Source organism: Salvia miltiorrhiza, chromosome 4 (assembly GCF_028751815.1).
Source record: "Salvia miltiorrhiza cultivar Shanhuang (shh) chromosome 4, IMPLAD_Smil_shh, whole genome shotgun sequence".
NCBI classification, from domain to species: domain Eukaryota; kingdom Viridiplantae; phylum Streptophyta; class Magnoliopsida; order Lamiales; family Lamiaceae; genus Salvia; species Salvia miltiorrhiza.
Genome location: NC_080390.1, coordinates 29407256 through 29426049, shown reverse-complemented (window position 1 = coordinate 29426049; position 18794 = coordinate 29407256). Strand labels below are relative to the sequence as shown.

The window sequence follows — 18794 nt, the reverse complement described above, 5'->3', positions numbered from 1 at the left end:
AGCACCACCACACCATCATACGTTCATCAACAAAGGATTACAAATGCTTTGATATATGTAGAAAATGAGTAACAAATTCACAAATTTACAGTTACAAGATAGGTTACATATGAACTGAAATTTACAGTATTTGAAATTGTGATAAATCCTATATGCTATGTGTGACTGTTTTGAGGCTTGAACCCCTGCTGTGTGTATGAGTCGAGGTCAGGGGACGGCAGCCGTGGTGGCTGCCGATGGTCGACGGAAGGCGGCGGAGCCGTGGTTTCGTTCTGCCACAGGGGAAAAGGAGAGAGAGGGATTTCAGTTTTTAATTTAAAAAAAAAAAGGGGAAAAGATGAGGGAAGAAAAAGGAGAATAGGGAGATGGGGTATACCTGGTTGTCGGGGTCGACGGCTCCTGGCCGTGAGCCACCGGCGAGGACGATGGAGGCAGCAGCGGCGGCGCACCGTTTTGACGGCGGCGTGCGTCCTGTTCCGGCAGATCGAGGAAAGAGAGGGAGAGGGTCAGGGCGTGTAGAGAGATAAATAGAAGAGAAGGAAATGGAGATGGCGAGATGAGCGACGACGCCGTGGTCTTCAGGTCGCGGCGGATCTGCCGCGAGAACGAGGGAGCAGGCGGCGGCCGGCGACGGCGGCGCACCGCTTTGACAGCGGCGTGCGTCTGCCGCCTTGTTCCGTCATTCTTGAGAGAGAAAGATGAACGATAGCGGCCGATAGAGGCGAGAGAGATAGAGGAGAAGAGAGGGGGAATGAGTTCAGGGAGAGAGGAGAGGGGCCGACGCCGGCCTCCGTCCGGCGAGCATCCCGGCGAGGCGCGGCGGAGAGGGCAGAGGCGAGAGAGAGAATTGAGGCGCAGCTTAGTGTGTGTGTTTGAATGTGAAATAGTGTGTGTGGAGATAGGTTAAAGGATGAAGGATGGGCTTTGGGCCATAGTTAATTGTTGGGCTTGTTGTTGGGCCAAGACTTGGGCCATTTTATTAATTGTTGTTGGGCCGATTTTATTAAGTATTTGGGTCCTTCTTTAATTAATTGATGAGCTTAGATTTAAATATTTGGGCTTCTTTAATTTAATTGTTTGGGCCTTATTCAAAGAAAAACATGATAGACTTAATTTATCTAATTAATTTGGGTTTATATCTATTTAAATTATTTGAGCTCTTAATTATTAATTTAAATTGAGCTTGATTAATTTAATTATATATTGACCTTTAAATTAATTATTTAAATGGAGTTCTTTATTTCAAGTATTTATAAATGGATTATAAAATAAAATAATTTGAGTTAAACTCTCATTTAAATTAATTCTTTTCAAATGACTTATTAATATGGATTATTTGAAAATGATTAAATGATTTTAAATATAAGAAAGCATGATCTATGATGATATAATTTGTCTATGTGATATCCTATGATTTATTTTTAAATGACGGAATATTTAACTTGATGGCGTGAGTAGAACGAGTTATGATTGATGCGCATGATGATGTTCAAATAAACGGTTTCGAACCTAAATGTTAGTTATGTGATAGATGTTTTGAGTTTAAGGTTTTGAACGAGACAAGATTAATATGGATGTTAGAACCCTAAAATCATTAAAAAGGAGATAGTTTAGTTTAGAGACCTATCTTCCTTTCTTACACGACTTTCTTCTCGAACTTATCGACTCTTCGTCAATAAAGGTCCAGACGGGAAGTGAAAGCTAAAGAAGGAGGTAACTCTACGCCCCTAGTGGGAACGGAATGAGGTAGGCATTACTTTTACTATACGTATATAGAGATCCCCTGCGTGTCGTAGGCCTCTTATACGAATGAATGCATGAGATGATTTAACTGTTAATTTCAGTTTTATATATCAATCAAATGAGTTTAATGTTACATTTGAGCAAGTTATTTCGTTACAAAATATTTGAGTTAAAGTTATTTCAAGTATTGTCTTGCCATAAAATGTTTAAATTTTAGTATGATATCTATCTGCTTTGGCTTTGCCAATGATGCAATCGAATTCGAGTCCTGAGCAGTTGATAGCTATCCTGCCAGGGCTAGTGTACACCAGTGACCGTGAGTCATCTAGCGGGTTGTCCGGTCAAGTGACCGTGAGAGGTGGCCACCTCTCCGGCACACAATTCCAGATATGATAGATTACAAGAGAACTTAGACTGATCAGTCGAACTTTAAGAATCACAAATGAATTTAGTAAGCTTGGGCCTTTTTAGCGAAAAAACTCCCTTGCTGTACTGTTTATGATGGCATGACAATTTACAGTTTTGAAGCATGTATTTTTATACCTAGGCATACGTGCCCACTGAGTGCTTTTGTACTCAGCCCTGCATATGTTTTCTAAATGTGCAGGTTGAGCTGATGTGATGATGGTGCTGCAATGAGCGGAGTCTCCAGGGTTGTTAATAAATAGTTAACCTGTCTAGAATATGTCTTCATACATATGTCTAGCTACTTTCCGCTGCAAGATGTTGTTGATGTTATAGTATGTTATGTCATACTTTGAGTCTTAAGAGAATGGTTTCATATGATGTATAACTTGATTAATGATATTAATTAAGTTTTATGTTGTCTTTCATAGACTGTTCAAAAGAGTATTAATGAGTAAATACGATGATTTTTCTTAAGTTAAGTAAGATTTACGGTTTCAAAAGATGCCCCTTTCTTTCCCCGCTTCTAAATCCCCTTCCCGAGTCATAACCCCGGTTAAGCCATCCTTAGGGATTGCGGGCTGTGACAGCTAACTTGTTTATTTAATTTTCCTTCAACGCAGCCGCCCCTCATCCTTTCTACCTCTACTATCTCTTCAATTTTAAGTTTTAGGATCAAGCTCATAACATTATCAATTCAATTTTACTTCAAAGCGTGACGTAAGATCAAGGTATAAACATACCCAGTAGTTTAAATCTTAGAAAATCTTCGCTTTTAGAATCAAGCTCAATCTTGATTTTTAATTTTATTTTTGAATGGATTGTGGTTGGAGTTTAATATATTAATATGTTATTATATGTATAAATTTAAGTATATCTATCTATCTATATCTATACTATATTAAAGCGCCAATTCTTGGGTGCGACCGTCGCACAGGTGTGCGACGGGTCGACCCGGCTCCAAACCCGCCCTCCTGACCCGGAACCTTGGCCTGCGTGGGTTTGACCCATACTCCTAATTATTACATTTGTTTATAATAATTGTTACTTTTAATAAACATAATATATACATTTGTTCATATAAATGTATATTGATATGTATAATGTTTTATATTGAATGAAGGTAAATATTTATATAATATAAGTATATATTTGTGCGACCAAATGTATATCTTATGCTTATTAAAAGTAAATACTCCTATTAGGGTTTAGTGTTCAGGCTTAGGGTTTAGTTTACAGGGTTTAGGGATTAGTTGATAGAATTTAGGGTTTAGGAAAATTTTAATACTTTATATTAAATGAAGGTAAATACCTATATTTATATAAGTATACATTTAAGCGAACAAATGTATATTTCATGCTTATTAAAAGTAATAATTATTATAAACAAATGTAATAATTTAGAATTCAGGATTTCGGATCTGGGCACGGGTCGGGTCGGGCGCGGGTCGGGGCAGACCCGTCGCACTGGAGTGCGACCGCCGCATGCAAGACCGGCCCATATTAAAAAGGGAGTTTTCAATTTCAAATTGATTTCAAAATTGTGATTATAATAAAAATTGTGATTATAATAAAATTAAAGGTTTATTTATAAGCTATACATCTTTTTTTTTCTTTTTCTTTAACTTTTCATTTTTTAATTTTATTTCTTTTCTAAAATTGTGAAATTCGACTAATTATAAAATATTTGATATGCATATCAAATTAAAGATCATGATGATCTTTAATTTGATATATGTTATATAAATATTAGATTTAAAATATAAAAATTATATTTATTTAAAGATTAAAACTTCTCTCCTCTTTTTTTTGAATAAATCTATTTTTTTTCAATTATCTTTTAACTTATATTGTTTGCTTTTTTCACAATATTAATTTTTATTATTATAAATTATTCCTTTTTTTTATATTAAAATAAAATATTTATCTTAAATTACAGTATTTTCTAATTATATTTAATTTTTTTTATATAATAATCAAATTAATATCAATTTTAGATATAGTGAAATATAAAAATATTTTTCGTGCATTGCATGAGTGCAAATGCTAGTCATATTAAAAAGGGAGTTTCCAATTTGAAATCAATTTCAAATTAATTTCAAAATTGAGTGGCAATTTTGTAGTTATAATAAAATAGAAGATTTATGTTTAAACTATTTATTTTTATTTTCTTTAACTTCTTATTTGTTGTTACATTTCTTTCCAAAATTGTGAAATTCGATTAATTATAAAATATTTAATATGCATATTAAATTAAAGATCACGATAAGAGATTTAATATGATATATTTTTTTGAAAATATTTGATTTAAAATGTAAAAATTAAATTTGTTTAAATATTAAAGCTTTATAAATTTCTCTGTCCTCTCTCATCTTTTTTGAATAAATATATTTTTAATTCTTTTTAATTAGTATTTTACTATTAATTTTTTTAACTTATATTTTTGTTTTAATTTTTCATAATATCAAATTTTATAATTGTGATTTTTTTTTCAATATTCAATTCAAATACATTCAATCAAAATTAATTTTTATTATATTTATGAGTACAATAATTGAATTAGTATTAATTTTATGGGTTAAATGCATGTAATATCATAAACTTAAGCCGAATTCCAAATTTAGCACGACTTTTGAAAGTTTCAATTAATATGCCTAATTTTGCTCCGTGTTCAATTTTAGCACCGGTTTGTTTTCTGGCAGAACCATGTGGCAGTGACGTGTCTTCTGGCGGACATGTCATAATTTTGTTCTAGAGAGAGAGAGAGAGAAAGCTTGAGGGCTGAAATCGGCGGAAGGCAGTGGCGGGTTGCTGTTGTTCGATCAGAAATGGAGGGAGTCCGGGCAGAGGCGGCGTCGTGTGTGGCGACGTCGCGATCGGAAATTCTGGCTAGGGCACCGTGGCGGCAAGGAGCCGCTGTTGTCGCCGAAAATTGGAGGAAGTGAGGGTTGAAAATCTGGAGATCTAAGTCTTAAGGAAGAAAAGGGAAGAGAGATGAGGGACGGGGGAGGCGTGAGTGGCGGTTGGCCTTGTTTACTGTTGCGGCCGCGGGTTCTGTGAGCAGAGGGCGGCGGCGCTTGTCGCTGTTGAATGAGGAGGAGGTGAGAGGCGTGGGAGTCGGTGGAGGATTTCGAAGCGGCGCACTGGAAGGGGGAAGTTTCTACAGTGGAGGATTTCGAAGGTGGCGGCGGCGCGATGGGGGAAGGGGAGGAGAAGTTGCTGCGGTGGAGGATTTCGAAGCGGCAATGGAGGATTTCGAAGGTGAAGCAACGCGGTGGAGAAGGCGGGGTGGTGGAAGAGGTGGGGGTGGGGGCGACGGAAGAGAGAGAGAGAGAGAGAGCTCGCCGGCCGGAAGCTTGTGCCGACAAGCCATGTCAATGACACGTAAGATCGAAGCGTGTGTTGGCAAGCCACGTCAAAAAAACGGTGCTAAAATTGAACATGGAGCAAAGTTAGCCATATTAATTGAAACTTTTAAAAGTCGTGCTAAATTTGAAATTCGGCTTAAGTTCATGATATTAGTAAAATTTAAAAATATTTTCTCATGCATTGCACGGGATGCAAATGCTAGTTATGTTTTAAAAAAGGGTTTGATAAGTTGGAGTTGTGCCTAGTGTTTAATCCAGAAAGGGACGAACACTAGTGGTTATGGGTTTTGAGTTTTTTTTTTTTTTTTTTTTTTTTCCTTGATGAAATTGATTGTGTATTTATGATATTTGATTAAGTTAGAACACTATATATTTTTACGGAGATTTTAGACATGTATTGTGAAAATGGATTTAGTTAGGGGTAAATGTTACTTTATGTCTCATCGTCTGACCGAATTATCGATTATGTCCCAACTTTTCAATAATATCTAATTGGTACCCAACCTATCAATATTTCCCGTAAGATTTTCTGGCGCCCAGAAGTTGACATGGAACATCGGAAACTATTACGTGGAATTATAAAAAAAAATAAAAAATGAAATACACCTAATTTAATTCAGAGTGTTTTTAAATGGGTCTTTATATATTGTTCATCGTCTTTGTCTAGCATAATCTTGAAATCTTAAAACCCTAATTTCAAAAATTGAAAATCACTTGGCAATTGTTCATGCGCAAAGGGACACCATTTTTGTATGGAAATGAAAAAAAAAAAGAAAAGAAAAAAAAAAGAAAGAATCAACTTGAGAACAACAATATGTCAACAGCAACCCCTGAATGAACAAAACTCAGAACAAAACTCAATTGTACAAGGGACATAAAACGCATTCTGAATGTTAATGCCTCAAACCAAAAAGTAGCAAACAATAATCTAACCTTAATGTGGTTTAAAAAAAAAATCTAACCTTAATGTATAATTCTAATAAAGTGAACTTCACAACATGGAATTATTATTTTTACAAGATCATAGCAAGACATTGGCGGTGATAATTGGATTATATATGGTGCTATGGGGCAAAGCAAAATACCTTGAAGAAATGAAGAAAGAAGAGACGACAAAGCAGCAGAATAATATTAATGGTGAAAATGAAAATGCGAGCATCAGAGTTGATTTGGAACAGCCCTTTTGCTTGACAAATGAGGAGATCTTGGATTTTGAGACGAGGGACTATAATTGTATTAAAACTGATTAGATGCGCTTAACGATGATGATGATGATGATCGATTGTAAAATCATGCAAAGACATTGGCGCAAAGTCGAAAAATTAGGGGAAAAAATTTGAAGAACTAGGGTTCGAAAGCAGCCTACCGATTGGAGCATTCGCCGTCGATCAATGTCTGGTATAAGGAATCGATTTCACCACTAAAGTGTAGGGAATGTCTCGTCGTCGATCGACCCTTGCAATTTCTTCGAATTTCACAGAGGTTCTTCAATGTCTTGTTCTTTCAACTTTGCATTTTCAGTATTGATATACCAATAAATTATTTTAATTGATAATGAGTATAAATATATAAATTCATAAAAAAACAAAAGCAAATGACAATGAGTATCAATTGTGTAATTCACACACAAACACATAATAATAATAACATCATCATCATCATCATCAAAGTATAATTTTTAACTTCAACATATTTGAAGAAAACTTTATTTCTTGAAATTATAGAATGAAAATATCAAAACTTTATTTCTTGAAATTATAGAATGAAAATATCAATCGTATTAAAGAAGAGAAGTAAAAGTAAGTAGTTTTTTTTTTTTTGAAAAAAAATACTAATATTTCTTTCCTTATTAAACTGAAATGGACAATTTCCATTATTAACATAAAATTAAACATATAAAATTATTTAATCTCATAGCTCAAATTAATTAGTCCAATGAAAATTTAAAAATTTCTAATCTTTTTCATCATTCATGTACCACTCTTCTCTTCTCAACGTTTTCTTTTTTCTTCTTCTTCAGTCTTTATTATACTTCGTATTCACCCTTCTACTCTCAACAATATCTTCTTCTTTTTACTTCTTCTTTGATCTTTAGCTTCTTCCAAAACACAAGAATATTTATAAATAATAAACAAAAAAATGACACTATATTGTACAACAAAATTTAGAAAAAAAATAATATTAATATAAAAAATAAATCAAATATTTTTTAAAAATCAAATTTAATTATTTTAAAGAAATAATTGGTTAAATAACATTCATATGTGGAATTTGGAAATCTATTATGATCTATATAAAAAATTTATACTGCAATTTTTTATTTATTTATATATCTTTTTAAAAGATTATAACAAATTATTCAAAATTTCATACTAAACATTTTTCTCACTTGAGAGCTTCGATGATATATGGGTGCATTAGCACTCTCTAAATTTTCAATAAGTGTCCTATGAATGTTTAGATTTTTGAAACATCGCCGTCAATGATATTTCCATCCAAGAGAAACAGTCCATCCTGTTACTCTTTTACGCATCCTATCGATTTCTCCACATCTTTCTTCCCCAATCCTCTCTGGTGGCTGATGGACACATCCCTTTTGATTTCTCTAGATCTGCGGCCAACAAATGTTGGTGATACGCGCTGGATGAATCAACCTTGACGCGCTAGAAATGATGCTGAAACAAATCCAGAAAACTGAATTTTCTGCAACTGATGCACTGAGAATATTACGAAAAGATGGTTTTTCTAATCCTGATTGAATTGACGCAAAAAACAACCATTAGAAACTGTGATTTCATATATATCTAGATATGTCAGCAGGAAAACAAATACACACTTAAACATGTGTTCTCAAAGAATTATATATGGAGCAAAATAAGAAAGCAAAAGATGGAGATTAACCGTACGAGCTAGGCTTTCTACTGTAGCTTTAGCAGAAAAAAAAATTCTCATAGCAAAAGAAGAGCACAACGCCTTTCAAGATTTGATCTCAAAAAGTTCTACACATGACATAGAAAAGTATGAGCAATCAAATAGTTTATTTCAATCTCCATCTAAGGTATGAAGGCAAGTTGAAAGAGAGAAGACACGAGAAATATATAATATATAAATCTTTGATTGTTTTATTTCAAAATTTTAAAGAGGAAAACAAATGCATAGCCTTTTATATAAATTAAGCACCAACTAAGCAATAATCAATACGAAACAACAACATTTCTCCCTGTATAATAGTGGTTCTATGTGGTCTACAAATATAATTCATAAAAGGAGAAGCAACTCATCTCTAAAGTTGAAATCGTTGAGCACTAAACAGTTATCATTGAGAAACTAACAAATCTGCTCTAGGCTTTCTTGGTTGCTCAACCTTTATTTTCATCAGAGCTCCTTTGCAAAAATATAGTCCATTGTCAAAGCATAAGCCAAATTTGAGAGTAGCCCCATATTCTTCTCCTCATTCGCCTTCAAATCAATTTCTCACATATATAGTAGCATCAACTTCAAAAGAATAGGTTTTGAACTTTAGAAATTGAATCTTGGAAATAAATAATACTACAAAGGCATAATGATTGATTATCTAGAAAGAATCATACCACTATAAACGTCTAAATGAATGATTTGATTAACATAGTGACATGAAACTACAAAGATATATATGTGGTTATATGTTATTGGTGATGTACACTAAACAATTTAATCTAGCATTTGTTAAAGAATTGATCTAAAAACTCCTCTAAAATTCACCAATATACACTTCTCTAAAATTCACCAATATACAGACATGCATAGCCCTATATTTAGCATAACTAAAAAATTAAAGGGGGAAAAAAAGAAGGAAAAAGTGATGGGTTGTTTGGTGAGACAAAGGCAAGGGTGGTTGTTCCGGCCGATAGTGACGGTTAAACTGCTCTTTTAGGCACTGGACTGTTATAGTGGTGGAGGCTAGGTAATGTGACTCGGTAACGTGTTTGACAAAATTGGGTGGAGCGGTAACGCCAACGACATCAAAAGTGTGAGGATATGAATACTTAAAACTACAAAATACCGTTCCTAAAAAAAACACTACAAAATACTGAAGCTTCCAAAAAAATACAAAATACTGGACAATCTTCAACAATTGATTCACACATCTTAAATCGTAGAAATTAACATTTATAATAAAAAAATTTAGAAATCAGGGCTGAAAACTCAAATTTACCTGGGAAAATGTGTCTTTATGCATCTCCATTTTCGATGGATAGAGCGTGAAATAGAGAAGACTTCCACTTCAATCTCCTGCATTTCCACTTCTGTAAAGATATAGAAATCATCACCTTAAAAAAAAATTAACTGTCCATAAATTGATAAATAAATTAAAATTTTCCAAGTTCTCACCAACAAATGTCGTCGCCGTAGATCGACTCGCCTGCTTGTCATTGCCGATGGTGAATTCTAAATAAAAAATTATGCAAATTTATATTCATACATGCCTTTGTCGCCGATGGGCTTGAGATCCCCTACTTGTACATTGATTTGGGCTAATTAGAAGAAGAATCGAAGAATAGGGAGATGGGTTTAACTGTTTTGGAGAGAGGAACGATTTTCTTTTGTAGGAATGATGGGTTGGGTTATGAACAATTGAGAGAGGAAATTGCTGATGTTTTCCATCAGTTCTTCGATTGAACTCATCCCTGTTGAAGTAATATTTAAGATTTATTGATGTATATTCGTCTGTTTTTGCAGAGAGAACGTTTAGATTTGTGGAGAAAACCGTTTTTGGTGTATAAAGAGCAAGAGAAAGTTGGAGATTAAAGTGGAGAGAAACGTGGGAGAGAGAAGATATGGCGGTAAAATATTACCGTTAAACTGCTGTTTTATATAATATATAGATTTGCTCATGGATATGAAAGCTATGCTATGAATTGAATAAGTTATATGATTTTTTAGAATTAATAGAGCATTGATGCTCAAGTAATAGCAAGGGCGGAAGCATATTAAAGAAGGGGATTAAGGGTTTTATTTTTTTTGTTGTAAATGAATCTAAAATTGAAATCTATAATGTTATATGAACATTATGTGAATTTATTAGCATTCGATTCCTAAAACAACAGCAGTGGAGCTCCTTAACTTTAGATAAAGATGATTAAAATATGAGAGATATGTTGAGTTGAGACAGAATGTATTGCTGTCAGTTTTGCTGCACAGTACAATCCCTCGTAAGGTATTTTTGAGAGTGTTCCCATGGTCCAAATGACTTCAAATTTTACAGTAATAACTTTATTGTGAGTAGTAGATCTCTGCAAAATTTCAGCTAAATTCGAGACCCTTGTATATATATGTCAAACGATTTTCTGAAAATTACTGCACGAAAACAGCAAAAATCCAGTGGCAAGTTTTTTTCTTTTTGTGATATGATTTCTTATACACTTGATATATTGTATATTTATAACTTTCTAATTAAAATAGACTTTAATAGTTTTCTAAAAAGGTAAAGTTTGTATTTTTCTTTGAAGTGATTGATTTTATATGATTTTTCAAAGTTGAGATTCATATTTGAATACATGTTTGAGATTTCTTGCTTGGACTAGTTATGAATAGAACCATGCAAAGTGATTGGTGTTTTAGTTATTATTTGTAAGCTAATCTATATAGAATGGATTAGCTTACTAAGCTTTCTCAATTTGAGATATCCCAAGAGATATAATGTTGCTATATGCTTTTAGTTAATTAACACTACCAAAAAAAAAAAAAAAAAACGTGATTACCGGCGGTAATTCCCGCCGGTAAACACCAGTATCCTGCCGGAAATACCATCACCGGCTGCGAGGGGCCGCCGGTAATTCTGTCGTCGGCGATTGGTATACCAACGGCAAATGATGGCCGCCGGTAACTAACAGCGGCACTGCCGCCGTTGAAAGTCGTCGTCGATCAGCGAAGATTTGTCGGGGGTTTACCGACGGCAAGGGCTACCGGTGATTAGCAGCGGCATCACCGCCGCCGGTAAAGTTGACCGAATGGTGGTGACGCCACTCGTCGGATCGACGGTGTTTGCCGGAGTAATACCGGCAGCAATTACCTCCGGTGATTAGCGGCGACATCACCGCCGGCGGTAAAGTTTACCGGATGACGGTGGCGCCTGTCACTGGATCCGCGGTGTTTGTCGGAGTAATATTGGCGGCGATTCCCGCCGGTGATTAGCTGCGGCACCACGCCGTCGGTAATTTTTATTATTATTTTTATTTATTTATTTATTTATACCCCACAAGTATTTTTGTATTTATACAGTATTGCATACATTAGATGAATTTCTCAGTCGATCACCCATCTTAGTTGTGCTCTAAGTCAAACACACTTAACCTTGAACTTCCTTTCGAGTGGTCACCAATACAGAACACTCGTATTATTGATATCTCTAGTACCTATTAATTCATTTAAACTCTATTTCAATATACAATATCATACATTCATAACTTTAGAATCTGTCGAGATGATATCCAAAATATGTCGTTAATTATTGATCGGTCTCGTTTCCGTCCTTATTTTTATGTCGAAAAAATATTTATTTATTTATTATTATTATTATTATTATTATTATTATTATTATTATTATTATTATTATTATTATTATTATTATTATTATTATTATTATTCTAGTTTATACACAATAATTTTTTTAATTTTGTATTTGTAATGTATTTTGAATTCAATTTGATTAGGCGTATTTATACGCATTTATTTGGAGGATTTTGGTATGATTTCTATGCTTAATTCGTGTTAAATATCATCTTTTGGATATGAATTTTGATGATATTTTTTAGATGTTGGACATGATTTTGAGAAGAATTTTGAAGCTCGGAACTGTGAAGAATACAAGCTGAAATTCAAACTGAATGGAATTATTGGTGTGGCGAAAGTAGAGAACTTATGGACTGCATTTTGATTTTTTCTTGTGGGCTGAATTCGATTCTCTTTTGCCCAAGGCCTTGCGCCATTTATCTCTTTTAATTATTAGATTTGATTAAGTTTGTTTTTATGCTAGTGAGCTTTCACGCCACTTTAGTTTTATTAGGTTAGGTTTTGATTAGTTTATTTCCTCATCTATTATATATATATATATATATATAGGGGTGGGCTAGGATGAAAACACTCTTAAGTGTATAAAATATAAACGTTTCTTAATGTACGAATTTTATGTAGAACACGTATGAATTTATCCAACAAAGTTACGAATTGCGAAAAATAAATTTTTGTTACCTTTGGGATTCGAACTCAGGACCACGAATTCATCCAACAGGGTTACGAATCAACCGTAGATCTTGATGATCTAAGGGCTGAAAATCATTTATATTTTATACACTTAAGAGTGTTTTTATTCTAGCCCTCCCCTATATATATATATATATATATATATATATATATATATATATATATATATATATATACTACTTAAGGGGAGAGCTAAAATAAAAACACTTCTTAAAATATAAAATATAAATAATTTTCATCCCTTAGATCATCAAGATCTACGGTTGATTCGTAACCTTGTTGGATAAATTCGTGGTCCTGGGTTCGAATCCCAAAGGTAGCAAAAATTTATTTTTCACAATTCGTAACCATGTTAGATAAAATTCGTACATTAAAAAACGTTTATATTTATATTTTAAGAAGTGTTTTAACTGTAGCCCTCCTACTACTTAATTAGACTATATTCATGCCACATACATGAGACAAAGTCAGACGCATTTTTTGAGCAGATTGGATGCAAGTTTGGAGATTTCAATTCAAGTTTTATTTCTTAAATTTTCTTTGCAATTATTTATTTAATTTATTTGTTTTATTTGATTATGAGTTCTAGGTAAATTCGTTTATTCCGGCATCGATTAGGGAAGCACTAACAAGATTATTTTGTGAGATCTAATTGTTCTTATACTTTATTTTATACTTGCATATGCGATTCTCCATGTTTAATGATATTAATTGTTTTAATCCATTAGATAGTTCCAAATATTTATTGGGATAGAATTAATTATATAGCCAATTGAACCGGCCATCCGTAATTGTGGTTTAGGTTTGACTAGTGGTAAATTGACACATCAGGGTCAAGGGAAAAGCAGTCTTAATTCAATAATCATGCGTCAGAGTTTATTGGTTTTGAATCGGGTTTCTTTATATATTAATGCTGTCAGCTCATTAAACCTATAGAGCGTCTCTTACGGTTGTCAGTCGATTGGGGTAGTAATTAATGAAGCGTCTTCCTGGTTACCGAATAATTAAGGAGAAATAAGATCACGTCAGAAGCGTCTTCGGTGGTTATAACTGGTTTGTTTGCATGATTTAAAGTTATATTTGCATCAATGATCGGAATAATTAAGCTAGGGTGGACTTAATTGATTGCTGGAATTCTTTTATTAATGGTTGGAATTTTTATTCATCTTTTAGCTATTGGAAAAATTGCTTTCAGTTTGGATTTTATTTATTTAATTTTAAGTTTAGTATTTTATTGATTTTAATCTCAATTTTCGTGGGTTACTTGCAGGCTTTAATTAGAGATATCTCGTCAGTCCCTTGGGAGACGATCTTGCTTACTGTTGTCTGCGCAGTGTGGGCATGCCGGCTGACTGCCGGATATTTTTGAGGTAAAACGACGCATCACAATTGCATACGTTGAATTCAATCTATGTTACCTTTTTTTTCAAGTACATATATTTTTCGACTTAATTATACAATCACAATAAATAGGGGTTGTAGAACGAGGTAAATGCAATGTTGTTTCAAAACATGAAATAAAGGATTGAGTAAGACAATTGATTATAGCATCTCTCAGACATGTGGTTTTCAACCTTTATGCTCATTAATTGTGTCATAAAAGATAATTGTGAGTAAGTCTCACAGGAAGAATACAATAGATTATTGGTTGCGTTCAACATGTCATAAATCTGTTGAGCGTCAGGATTGGGCGGCTCCTCGAGATTTGGAGGATCTTGGTAATTACTAGGTCCAGCATGATCACACACCATCCTTTGGTAGTTACTGTATGACTCATCATCCTCATCCATTGTAGTATGTTCTGGCGGCATATACACTGATGCTTCCCCGTGATAAACCCATGTTGTGTAATTGTGGAGAAACCCACGCCTAGTAACATATTTTCTGACTGTAGGTACAGATCAAAAGGCTACATTCTTACGCTTCCTACACGGGCACCTAATGTTACCTACTCCATCTGTGTACGCCGTTTGATTTATCGCATACTCAAGGAAACCCTCAAAGTCCCGTTTCAAATGCGGAACGATCATTGTATCTCGCGTACGTCCACAAACGATTATCACTCATTCTTGTAAATTCTAATTAAAATATCATAAATTATTTGAATCAAACAAAATTTCGGCAGCATAACCCCATTATTCTAATTACTAAGTGCTCGACTCTACCAGCAGCTATGTTAACCATAGTGGTTCTAATTTACTAAGACTATCCGCTAAGTCTACCCGGCCCCCAATTGTTCAAGCAATACATGGAGGAACCATATTTTGATATATGATCCATGTGTCCGTGACCAACTTCGAATACCAAATGAATACATATAAAAATCACAAGTGCCTATTGCAAGAGAACCGAAGCTTACTTGCAAATCTGGTGATGAGAGACTCCAGTGTTGATCTTCCAACTTGTTCCCACGGTAGAACTTGACGTTGGGTGGCAACGAGCTTCAAGTCCTCTCCCTCAAAGTTGGCGTCTCCTACTCTCATTTTTGCTCTCACGTGTGTGTGATTAATTAATTAGGTTTAGGGTTGTCTTATTGCTTATACTAGGTATTAGACATACCTAAATAATAAGCCCAAAACATAATTAAATCAGACCAATCCCAAAGGCTTAAGAGAGGAGATGAATGCCCACTTAAGGAGTACAACCTTTATTGGGCCAAGCGGGGATATACTAGCTTGAATAAAATTTGGCCTCCCAGTGCTCGATTTTCTTATTCAGCCCAGAATAAAATCGAGACACAAGTATTAATTTATTCCACTAGAAAATTAATACTGATTTACCTCTTTATTCTTTAGGTGAGTCAAGGCTAGCATTAGACTTAATTAATATCCATGTTTAAGATATGCACTATCCATCAATTAATTAATTCATCTGACGATCAATTAATTAATTAATTAGTCGTTTAATTATAAACGACATCTCGAGTGCTACCACTTAAACTTATTATCGTATCGGAACTAAATTCCACCTGCAGGGTTTAATACGATAAACTTATTAAGTTCCTTGAGAGGATATTATCATCCTGTTATTAGCAGGACATATATCCTTATTGCGATATAATCGCATGTCAAATAATAATTGCTATCACCCAAAGTATTGAGTATATTGAGTTTCAAGAGAACTCTCATCCATTATAAATCAAAGCAATAGTCAATTCATTATTCACACCGATTAATCCAACTAAGGTTAAGACTATTTAAGTCGCCGAGATCTTGATTCTTAAATAGTCAGAATATAAGAATTCATCTCACTGTGATCCTATTGAATACACGAAGGTATTAGCATAAATAAATAGCCAAGACAAACTATTTATCAATTTATGCTACAATCTAAACCAGCAACTCGTCCATAGTTCCCTCGATTGTGAACTCAATTTATATCTCAACATTTTCCAATTATATGATCTTCTGTGATCTACAACACACCATATAATCTATAGTATGAGATAAAATGGACTATAATGGGATTATGCAATGATGAGAATAAGGCTTGTATTAATGGAAAAGTAAAAGAGTACAAAACATCCAAGAAAGCGCAAAAGAGAGCAAACAAAAGACCGAGCCTCATTAAAACCTTCTAAGAAGAAGAGACCTTAGAAGGAAAAAGAGTACTCGTGAAAGACTCACATTCGGTTCAGGAGCGGGAAGAGACAACTTCAGGAGTTCCGGCCTAACCATCACCCCTAAGAAGCTCGGCTCAAGAAAACCGGAAGAAGAAGAACCAAGAAGGAAAACAGGAGACCAACAACAAAAGAAAACAACCCAACCAAAGCCAAGGGAACCAACGAACCTGCTTATATAACCATACGGATATGACTATGCGTCGACATATCCCTTGCAACCGCAATCCTAATCTCCTCAATCGCAAAAGGCCACCAGCCTTCCTGCCGATCATCATTGGCCATAATATCTGCCGGTTGATTACCCTCACGGTAAATATGCGAGACCATCAAAGAAAAATCCCGAAGCAGGCGAAGAGTATGCTGCCAAAACGCCCTAAATCTCCAAGGAACATCACTCGAGCGAGAGTACAAAAGGTGAACCACATACATAGAGTCAGCCTCAACCCACAGATGCCGCCAGCCTCGGGTATGAGCAATGTGAATAGCATAGATCACAGCCAACAATTCCGCCTCGAAAGCAAAGCCGTTGCCGCCTTTAAAATGAAAACAACCTCGGACATGAGACCACTTGTCTCGAAAAACCCCACCCGCAGCAATAACTCCAGGAGCTCCCGCCGCCGAGCCATCTGTATTAACTTTAATCCATTGACCAACGGGAGGCCACCAGTGAACCTCCACCATACAGGGGGGAGGAGCAGCACGGCTCCTCACCCCAATCGCACGAGTGATCGAATAGTCAGCCCAAGAATTAGAAATATTACCCAACTTCCGGAAAACCCCATCAATCTCCATAAAGTAAGCCTTGACAAAGGCCAAAACCGCACGTCTATCAAAGCACAAATCCTCAAAAATAAGCGCATTGCGTCCCGACCAGATACGCCACATCAGAGTGATAATTCCCGCCTTCCAAAAAGAACCAATTTGGGAACTCCAAGAGAGATTCCAAGCCAGAACTAAGAAGGAATGAATATCCATGCACCCCAAGAGATTCTCTTTACCAAACCAACCTAAAAAATCAGTCCAAATAGGGCGAACACACGAGCACTCCCAAAGCACATGCGAAATCGTCTCACTATCTTGGAGACACAAAGAACAAGCATTGGGCGCAATTAACCCTTGCCGGATCAGAACATCAATAGTAGGCAAGCGCCCATGGAGGACACGCCAACAGAGAATAGATCGCCTCATCGGAATAAAGTCCTCCCAGATCCATTTGCCCCAGCTAACAGCAGGAAAACGATGGCAAATATTAGAAAAAGCCAAAGAGGCCGAAACCTCACCCTTAACCGACTGTTTCCAATATCTCGTATCCCTCTGGCCGCCCATCGGAATACGCAGAATATCATCCACAATATCAGGAAAACGAGAAACAAAGGATGTCGTGAAATGCCAAACACCATCATAAAAATAATCACTAACCGAGAAGCTCAGAAAATCATGCATATATATCGGAATTTTAAGTTTATCCACAAGCTTGTACCCAAGCCAATCATCCCGCCAAAAGTAAGTATGCTCACCACGGTCAATACAAACATAAGAATCATCCACCAACTGATTGACTTCTTCTTTCATCCCAATCCAAACAGAAGAGTTCGACACCGAATCCTTTGCAACCCCAAAATTGTTTAGATATCTCGATCTCAGAATGGAATGCGCCCAAACAGTTCCCTGAATTAACTTCCAAGCCAGCTTCATCAAATAAGATTTGTTCATTAACGTAAAAGATCTAATGCCGAGGCCGCCTTCTTTAATGGGATTATGCAATAACAATATTTTAGATAGAAGAATCACAGTGAACAAATGAACCAATGTATACAAGCATAAAGTCTTGCTTTCAGTATACAACCCTTCAATACAATATTAAATAAGCAATAAAAAGTACAATAATTAAATTATAAACAATCATTTGTTGGAGAAGATCCTTAAGAAATAATCAATTTCTATCCCAAATGGAGAAGATCCTTAAGAAATTGATTAAATCTATCCCACAATATATAATAACATATCATTTCATCCTAAAGACATACTATCATACTTAAAATTCACTTAATTATTATTAAATTGATGTTTATTATAAAGTGAAAAAGAAAAAACATCCCTTGAAAGCACAAGATGCAGACTAAGGGCACAAAACTTAAAAAGCGAAGGAGAACAACTCAAAAAGGAAAGTCAGGATCATTATCCAAATCATCCGACCAATGCCTATGGACGACATTATTCATTGCAATCATACTAGGCCTATTGGTGACGTCAACCACAAACTCCATCGGTTTGTTACCCATTTCTTCCGCATTCCTGAGACGACTTTTAATACAACCTTCCGGAATTGCATGTATAGGCTCTCGTCCCTTTACCGAGCCCTTTGGACGACCACGTCCGCGCTTCTGCTCCGAGAGCAACTGCATCCCCTGATT

At 35.2% G+C, this 18794-nt stretch overlaps 1 long non-coding RNA gene across 1 annotated transcript; it reads right to left on the bottom strand.

Annotated features, from left to right (window-relative positions):
• Nucleotides 1–7810: 7810 nt before the first annotated feature.
• LOC131019669 (uncharacterized) lies at nucleotides 7811–10208 on the bottom strand. The gene is made up of 2 exons (XR_009100368.1): nucleotides 9888–10208; nucleotides 7811–9802 (listed from the first exon to the last, which is right to left on the bottom strand). It is a non-coding gene; the product is annotated as an uncharacterized LOC131019669 (long non-coding RNA).
• Between the last annotated feature and the right edge of the window lie 8586 nt (nucleotides 10209–18794).